Consider the following 9,461-nt stretch of genomic DNA (forward strand, 5'->3'; position numbering starts at 1 on the left):
TATTTATTTTGATGTACACCAGAAAAAGTATACCACACATTTCAAACTGACAATTTCATGGGTTTTATTGCTTAGGATAAAACTAGATTACAGAACACCAAAGTAATCTATTTTACATAGATGAAATAAATCATATAGAAGTGCAGTGCAGAGGCCTTGGAGACTGTGAAAAGGAAAATGGCAGATGTATGACTAAAGAGTTGGTACCTGCTACAAATAGTTAAACTCATTGGAAAATCCCATTCTTCTTTGAATGTATTTTGTATTTTTTGTTTCAATGAAATGTGATGCCTTTAATTGCATAAAGAATAGAAAAGTTCCGTTCTGTATGTTTGAGATAATTCACAATTGAATAAAGAATGGATATGCATATAAAAATATTAACTTTTAAAAATCTTTGCAATTCGGTGCTTTTCATCTTTCAATTGAGCAATGCTGCCCTTTGAAAACACAAATTATGTAGATACATGGAGAAACTTTTGAAGGAAATATAACTCATTTTTCCAAAAGAAAAAGCTTTATATTTGCCACTTTTTTAAGAGAAGGGGATTTGAATAAAATATGCAAGTATAGTAATGATCCCTTTCTTCCAATGTCAGACTACCAAATATTATGGCAATGCAAAATAACAGGAAAATGTATTAAAGCAAGAAGACAAAGTGCTGTTAACAGGCTGAGTATCACCTTCTGGTCTTTACTCAGAGAGCCCCGTGTGCAATGAAGCAGTGGCTTAAAAACAGCTGTATATACAGTGGCAGCATTAACAAATTATAGCTACAGAAAGCAGCAGGAGGAGGAATCATTTAACCAGGGACAAATTACTGTATATACTTCAATAATAGTGAATATGCCTACCTAAAGCATAGCACAAGAAGTAATTAATATAATAATCCTGAATTTCAAAGTGTGATAGATCTAACGTTTGCTCAAAAATATTACCTATTTCCCTTGCCCTAAGTCCATAAAAATGTTTTGTCTCTTCCCCTTGGCCTTTCGTCCATGAGTAGAAAACACATCTCTTGATTTTGGGCCCGTCTATGTATCTCCTTTGGCTAATGCAATGTCGGCAGATATGATACAAGCAGAGACTTGCTCTCCCACATGTCTTCCTTCTCCAGAAGAAGAGTCTCCCAGGTTTAGCTGCTTCCTCCTCAGCATGGCACTCAAAATGAATATTTGTAGGTAGGAACAGAGCCCAAAAGAAGCAGAAAGCCCACCCAGACAGATATATGTCTTAGAGCAATGCTCCCAGCCACACCCAAACAAGATCAGCTGACACCGTGACAACCTGTAGATACACAGAAATAAATGCTTAATGTTTTATGCTGCAGAGATTTTTGTGGTGACTGATTATACAGTATAATTGTACCATAAATATCTAATATACCAAGAAAAAGTTTGCTCAGCATTCTGTGGAAGAAATAAAGAAAGATGTTTTGTAGAATTTCTCACAAAAACTTTATCTATTTATATTTTTGTTTCTGAAAAGAACACATTTTAGACACAGGGATTATTTACTTGCTAGAACACTTCTTGATGATATCATTATTCTCTTTCACTTTATCTATGACTTCCACTCTACCACTCTTTGTGCTCATATTTAATAATGTTAACCATGTTTTTTACCAAGAAAAAAAGGACTCCCTCGATTCCAAAGTTTCATGAAGAATTCACTTTGCCATTTGCCTCACTGTTCTCCTACCCCTTTTCTTGCTCTTTCTCAATAACTTCTATGGCATCTTCTTTCTCTGCTTCATTGTAAATTGGCTCTGATACCTCCCATTCCATATACATCCCTTTGCTCATGCTCCATTTTCTCCCTGGGTAATCTCTATACTCCTGTGGTTTCAACTTCCATCTTTACCTCCAGCCCTGATCTCCTTTTGACCTCCATACCTTTGCAGCCAACAGTCTGCTGAACATCTCTACTTGGAAAGAATAACACATCCAAAACTACAATCACTTCACCCCATCTCCACCCCACAGCCCCACCCCAACTGCAAACCTGCTTCTCCTCCTGCTTTCTATATCTCAAGGAGCCATGTTGCACCCAGTGGCCTGAATTAGACACCCAAAGTCAGTTTTGGACCTTCATCCTCTAAATCTAATCAGTTATATGCAATACCACATCTGCTTTTATTGTCTCTGTAATTGTTTGGTTCTCTCATTCATCATTTAATTTACAGTGACTGCTTCCTAATTAATCTCCTTGCCTCAGAACTGACTCCATCCTCTCAAGCCATCTCCCTACGCTATTAGAATGTCTTTTCTCAATGTAAATATTATATAAATATGTCAATTGTTTGCATTTTGGGTAGTTTAGTATTGAAGTTATTAACACCCTAGGGTTTCCTTTTCTAATAGTACCATGAAAGAAATTTTTTAAAAATTTAAGAGTACACTTTGAAGCCAGCAGGAAGGAGATCAAACAGAGCGAAGAGTTTGCAAGCAATGCTATGCAGCATTGCCGCAGGAGATAACAAACTGACATGGTCCAGAGGTGGTTACAGGCAATGAATATACCAATATAAATTGGCTAAACTTAGAGATGGATTTACTGTGGATGACTAGACCAAGTGACCTGCAAGCCCCCCCCCAACTCAAAGATTTGATTATCCTACTATGACAAGATTCTTATTTCATTTTAAACCAAATCATTTCAGCAAAGGTCACTTGAATGTCTTCTACGTGCTGTCTCTCCACTCTTCCGTCTAAATTCGTGGGCAGGTTTTAAATGGTTTGTCTCCCTAGATTACAAAAATAACTAATGCTAACTGTAGAAAACTGATAAAATGTTCTTTGGAATATTTTCTTTTATTCTTTCTGTATGTAAATATTACTTACTGTACAGATAGTTTAATATTTTGCCTCTACGTTTAGGATTGCATTATGAGCTTTTTCCAGTGGCCTGAGAAATTCTCAAAAATCATGTTTAATGCTGGAATAATTATTCATTTCAATAGCTGTTCAATAATAAAACTAATCCTGTATTGCTGAAAATTGCCTTTCACAACATTTGTCATTATTTTAAATGATCCCCCTTGAAATGATGTTTCTCGTAGAGAAATATTGGTTACATTGTTTTTTTTATTACATTTACAGGCTAGATTCCTACAATCAAACACACACACACACACACACACATAAATCAAATAATCGCATTGCTTCCTGGAAATATCAAATCAATCATATCATCACCAGTACTACCTGAATCTAACATCAACATCTAACTGCTCTAAACACAGGTTATTTTCAATCTTCTCCAATTTGAAAAGTGAAAAATAATTTTAATTTTGATTTCTTTGGTTACCAGTATTGATCAATTACAATGTCTTGGTTACCAGTATTTATTAATTACAATGTCTTACCAATTTTTAAAAGCTCTTTATATAGGATATTAAACTTATGTATGACATTGTTACAAATTATTTTCTCAGTTTATTCACTAATTTTAGTTTATGATATTTCCTGACATTAAAATATTTATTAAATAAAATTTGTATAGTCAAATTCATCATCTTCTTCTGTAATTTTTCCCCTAAGATAATTTATACTCCTCTTAGTTTCTTTTTTAATATTGATCATAAGTGTTGCAATAATTTACTGATATTTATATGCATATAATCTGTATAGAATATTGGTATTTATTATGTATTATACATACACATTGTATTATATATCTGTCTGTATATATATTATGATGTGCAAGCATAATTATATTCACTTATTCATCAATAGTCAATTTTCCAAGCATCATTTTTAAACTCATCCTTACTGTTCTCATTTGTTTGTGATACTTTATTCTCCCCATATATATTAGCATCTAGCATATACCAGAGTCTTTTTCAGTGTTATATAGTTTCTACATGCAACTACTGGGATGTTCTGTCAGCAGAGCTTTATGAATAGCACTTTCTTTAAACTCAATCAGCTTTAAGTCTGTGGCAGAAAGGAAGGAAGTCTTCATGTTCTTTATCTTACCCATCTCCCCCCAAAATTCCCTCCATAGAAAATTGCAAGCCATCTGAATATACCCCATAGCCCACTCGAATAACAGAAAAAAATGTAAAACAAACTATATTGATAACAACAGTGAAACAACTGGGAAAGGTACCACCAACAATTCAGAACAGTGGTGAATTTCTGGATATATAAAGCAGACAGGAGTAGAATGATTGCTAAATCCAGATGTCATGAGAGACATGGTAGATTCAAGTGTACTGAGATGGAGAAGATTTTAATATTTTATATATTGTTAAGTTTTAAAAAAGAAAGAAAAATGTTCAAAAATCTGTACAAACATTACATTGAATTATCTACATTAATGAGAAAACTAAAAACTTTAAGCAGGTAATAAAAAGGCTCACAAAAAAGCTACCTCAAGAAAACTCTAAAGTAACTCCATCAGAGGCAAGTAGGAATAAAGAATGAGCCACGGTGTTTGGAAGAGTAACTATGACATTAATTAAGATATAAGCCATACACACACCTTCCCCATATCTGTCCCCACACACACATACACAAATAGATACATCACACACATCACACAAACTTTTCCCTGCCTATAGTATAACTTTCTGAGATAGGAGAAGTTTCTGCATGGAGGATCCTATAGAAGATTTAAGACTTGTTAAATAGGAACAAGGCTCTATATGACTTCTAGCAGGCCTAGAAACCCTACATATCATTGCCTCTTCTCCCTCAAACAACCATAGGAAAAAGGACTCTAGTAATCAAAGTCTTCATTCATTGACAAGTGAAGAAGGATCCTTATTCAGATTCTGAAGTGTACTCAGTTACCGGTATTTTGACAGGCAGATGTGTGTGTATGTGTGTATATATGCATATGTATATATGTGTATAAATGTTTGCATGTGTGTGTATGCATGTATAAAATAGAGGACAACATAAAACTGGGGTATAAGAAGAGCACATTGTCAACATATATATCCAATGGAAAAATACATTTGCAACTTTAATATTTAAAGTGTTTTTACGAATCAATAAGAAAAAAATTAAAAATCCAATAGGCAAAGAATTTCAGCATGGTACTCATTGAGGAAAAATAATGAAAATGACCAATAAATATAAGAAATGATGTTTAACCTTGCAATTAGGAAAATGAATATTAAAATAATAATAAGATGCCATTTGTCCCTCTGGATTGATAAAAAGATATCATACACAACGTTGGTGAGAGTAAAGAGAAACCAATATTCTTGTATAATGTTGGTGAGCAAACATATTAGTTCAGTAAATTAGGAGGGCTCATAATCAATATCTATCGAAATTTTGCATACATATGATTCAGTCTTAAAAGGAATGTAATGTATATGTGATTTATAAGTATGTTAATATGAAACAATGTCCAAAATGAACTTTTAACTTAGCTGAAGCAAGTTACTTGTGTTTATCTACGTATTATATAAGTGTACAAGAAGGAGTATGGAAAAATGCACAAGAAAATGTTAATAGTGGTAAACTCAGGAAAAAAATGGGAGGCAATAATAGAGAAGGGATAGTTTATATTTTTAAACAATGAAACTTACGTGTTATTTGAGTTTTATGAGCATGCATTTACATATCAAATAGGTGATTTAAATATTTTTAAATAAAAAATACAAATTTTAGCTTGCTTGGCTTTTGGTCCGACTGAATCATCAAATCCATGACCAATATAACTACCACCAAATAAAAATATTCAATTAAGTAAAAACATCATTTGGGGATTTTCTTCTGGTAAAAAGAAGCATTTCTTCTACTTATAACAATATCTAAACTCAGTGTTAGGAAACTAAAATTCAGGCGATACAAATTTTGCTGCTTCTTTTTCTTTAGTTTTCACACCAGACTCAACCTCAAGCAGCTGCACAGTCAATAATAAATGGCTATGCAGAACCTTACAATCACAGAGAGAGATATGCTATAAATCATCATTCCTGCTGTCCACCATGATTTTGGTTGCTCTTCTTTTCCGCATTTGTAAGATTGCACTTTCGTACCCACTTGAAATGAGGCATGACCAGGTGGCTTGCTGTGGCCCATGGCATGACAACACAAGTAATGCAAGCAAAACAGTCTCCGAGAGCCAATGGGTGCTTACTTTCCACATTTTCTTCCCCTGCTACAAGGACCAGAGATATTCCAAATGTTGACTGCTCCATCAGCCTATATCCCTGAGTGAGGAGGAATGACATGGAGCAAATCTTCCTAATGACGCAAATTAAACTTGCAGGATAAGTGACAAATACCTGGGCTATTCTGAACTAGAAAGATTTGGGGGTTGTTTCCTTCTATAGCATAACCTACTCTATTCTGACTAATATAAAATGCTTAAGATCTAGCAATTCTGGCAAATTCAAACAAACTTTAAAATTGTCACATTTCATAATTTAAGAGGCAGAGGGATACATTCCAAGGCAAATGAAATGGGAGGAATCTCAGCTACCGTAAATATGCTGTCACTACAGTAATGTTAGATGTCCTTGAAAAGGAATCAGAGAGGCTGCCATCAATGTCGGAGCTCTCAGAGGAGGGGATGAAGGCCCTCCAAAGGAGCTCTATAGAAGAAAGCTCTTAAAATTCCTTCTGGACATCTTTTTATATATAGTTTCCTATTTTCCCTTACCTTTTCCTCATTAACTTCTGCTGGCTTACATCCAGCATAAAAGGTTGGACTGAGCCCTTTGGAGAGAATCTTGTTTGAATTGGATTTCTTCTGTTCTTCACCTTAGCTCACCCTGAATCTTCTCTGTCTTTTGTAATAATTGACTTTGGCCCATTCTGTTTTGATTTTGGCCTTGTTCATCAAATAAGTTGGACTGGAGTGTGTACTTGTCCCCCATGCTGGGCTAAGTCAGTGAATGTGGGTGGGTGTCTGAAGGGTTGTCAATAGATAGGGAGACTGACCTCCATGGTTTTGCTCTCTGGGTGCCAGATGAAACTAATGTAGCAAATGTTCACATGATTCTTCTGTTTCCATCAGTTTCCCATCACCACTAATTTTCAACCTTCCCTTTTCTGAGAGCTAAACTTTTGTTATGTAAGTATGTATTTATTATTCAAACATTATAAAAAGCAACAAACTCTTGACACTAAAAACATGCCTTTTTTTTCGGAGGGGGAAATTGACAGCATTTAATCTATAAATTTGACTACACAGCTAAAGAAAGTTGAATTGATAAACTCTAAAATATTTCTCTCAATTCTACTACTCTCTCCCTTTTCAAGAATAAAACTTAATACATAATACTTTTAAGAGTGTGGCTTATAATGTAAAACTATCAAAAAAATGCCATATTTCACTTTGCATGAAATAACTATTGAAAGCTTCTATCAACACAACCATATTTAGTAGTTATAATGTTGCAGCCCTCTGTGTGCACTCAGTTACTGATTTCTGTACTTTGCATATATTTATTATCAAATAACTAGAAATTCTAAGTTTATAAGTTACCTTCCGATATGAGCTTTCTTCCTAGAATAACATTACAACAATTTTCCCTCATAACCCTATTTAGGTCTTTATTTCATCACAATTTAAGAACAAATAAACAAAAATAAGAACAACAAAAAAAACCCTTTAGTCTCTTTTTCAAAAGTTAAATAAACTTGAGGCCAACATAATGGAAACAATTCAAAGATGAAAGCTAAATTTGATTATCTACATACTAAAATAGTGAAAAATATATAACCTTTATATGAAATAACTCATTATCTCATGAGAAAATTTCAACAGATTACAACCCCAATATTAACTATCAACAATGGATTTTTCTGTTCAAAAGTGTTTCCATTCAAAAAATTCAATAACAATTTGTTGTTGATTAAACCTGGGATCATGAAGTGAGGAGGAAAATATAACTGGAAAAATGTTTTCTACTCTCAAAAGGAAGACTGGTTTGGAATAACTATAATAAGAAGAAAAATGTGGCAAATTTCCTGACAGAGGTAGAAACTAAACATGATAAAAGAACAGAATTAAAAATAGATTAAGCTTAAATTAGGGAATGTGTTAAAGAGCTGGTGGATGTTAAAAGGAATGCAGAATGGTGTAAAGGCCTGGGTTTTGAGGCCAAAAGACCTAAAGTTCAAATCTCAGCCATGTCATTTGCTAGCATTTATATGACTGCAGGCAAATTAACATGTGTAAGCATTTCTTCCTTCATCTGTAAAAACTAGGGGAGAAAATAAAAACTGTACAAAACAATGCTAGGAATATTTAACACAAATTAATTCATTTAATCTTCATAAGGACTCTGTGAGGTAAGTACATTAAGTCCTCTTTAAAGTTGTCAATAGGTTCTTGGAAACTGCAACTTTAAGCAAACAACATGTAACAAAGCCAATTTTGTCATAGGCTAATTGATCTAAACAAGAGTTAAATACCTATGGCATATTCCAATCACAAAAACATCACTAGACTTCTAAATAAAGACCAAAAACACTTCTAATATTAAACATTGAAATAAAAATGAGTTATACACACAGGTGAGAAAGATAAATAAAAACAAGTAAGATAATTATTTACCCATTATTCCAGCTCAGGGTTGTGGATGACCACAGCCTATCGCACCAGCTCAGGGCACAAGACAGGACCCCACTGTGGACAAGATGCTGTTCCATCGCAGGGTGCACTCACACACACACCCACACTCACACTGGGACCATTCCAACATGTCAGTTCTCCTAATACGCATATCTTTGGGATGTGGGAGGAAACCGGAGTACCCAGAGAAAACCCATGCAGACATGGGGAGAATATGCAAACTCCACATAAACAGTGGTCCTGGCTAGGAATCAGTTTTGTTTTTGTTTTTTTTTTCTCATCAAGGTTATAATGAAAAGAAGTTGAACAAAACGATGTTATTAGAAAACCTGCTGTATACTAATATCATTTTCATTTACGGGTGAGGAAACTGAGGTAGAGACAAGTTAAGTGGGCTAGCTGAGGTCCACACATGGTGAGTGGCAAGCTGGGATTAGATGCCAAGCAGTCAATCTTTGAGTTTCAACTACTCTTCTGTGCTGATGGGCTGATCTGAGATTACTCTATGCCTTCCCCAAGCATGATTTCATACACATTTATGTGACTCCTTTCAATAATTCCATCATGAACAGCTATCATTACACACACATTGAAAGATGAGCAAACTGTCTAAGGTAAGTTATGAAGGCAAAGCTGTGTGGTAACAGGCAGGATGGGTGGGAACAGGATCTAAGTGGAGGATGAACGCTTAGAGAGTTGTAGTGATAACCAGGGTGGAAAGAGGGAAGGATTTGAGAAATGTGAAAAACTGAAAAAGGAAAATTCTAAAGGCAAACAAAGAGTAAAATGAATAGATATCAAAGAAACCAAGGTTTTAGCGCTGGGGTCAGCAAACTACAGTCCACATGCCAAATCTGGTCCACTATCTGTGCAAATATAATATTATTGGCACATAGCAAGACTCAATTGTGTG

The 9,461-nt window shown here is 34.5% G+C and overlaps 1 protein-coding gene across 1 annotated transcript in view; it reads right to left on the reverse strand.

The window, feature by feature from the left end:
• ACSS3 (acyl-CoA synthetase short-chain family member 3) overlaps window positions 1-9,461 on the reverse strand; it is a 193,199-nt gene that overhangs the window by 162,294 nt on the left and 21,444 nt on the right. The window lies entirely within an intron of this gene.

Source organism: Propithecus coquereli, unplaced genomic scaffold (genome assembly GCF_000956105.1).
Source record: "Propithecus coquereli isolate 6110/MARCELLA unplaced genomic scaffold, Pcoq_1.0 Scaffold576, whole genome shotgun sequence".
Classification (NCBI taxonomy): domain Eukaryota; kingdom Metazoa; phylum Chordata; class Mammalia; order Primates; family Indriidae; genus Propithecus; species Propithecus coquereli.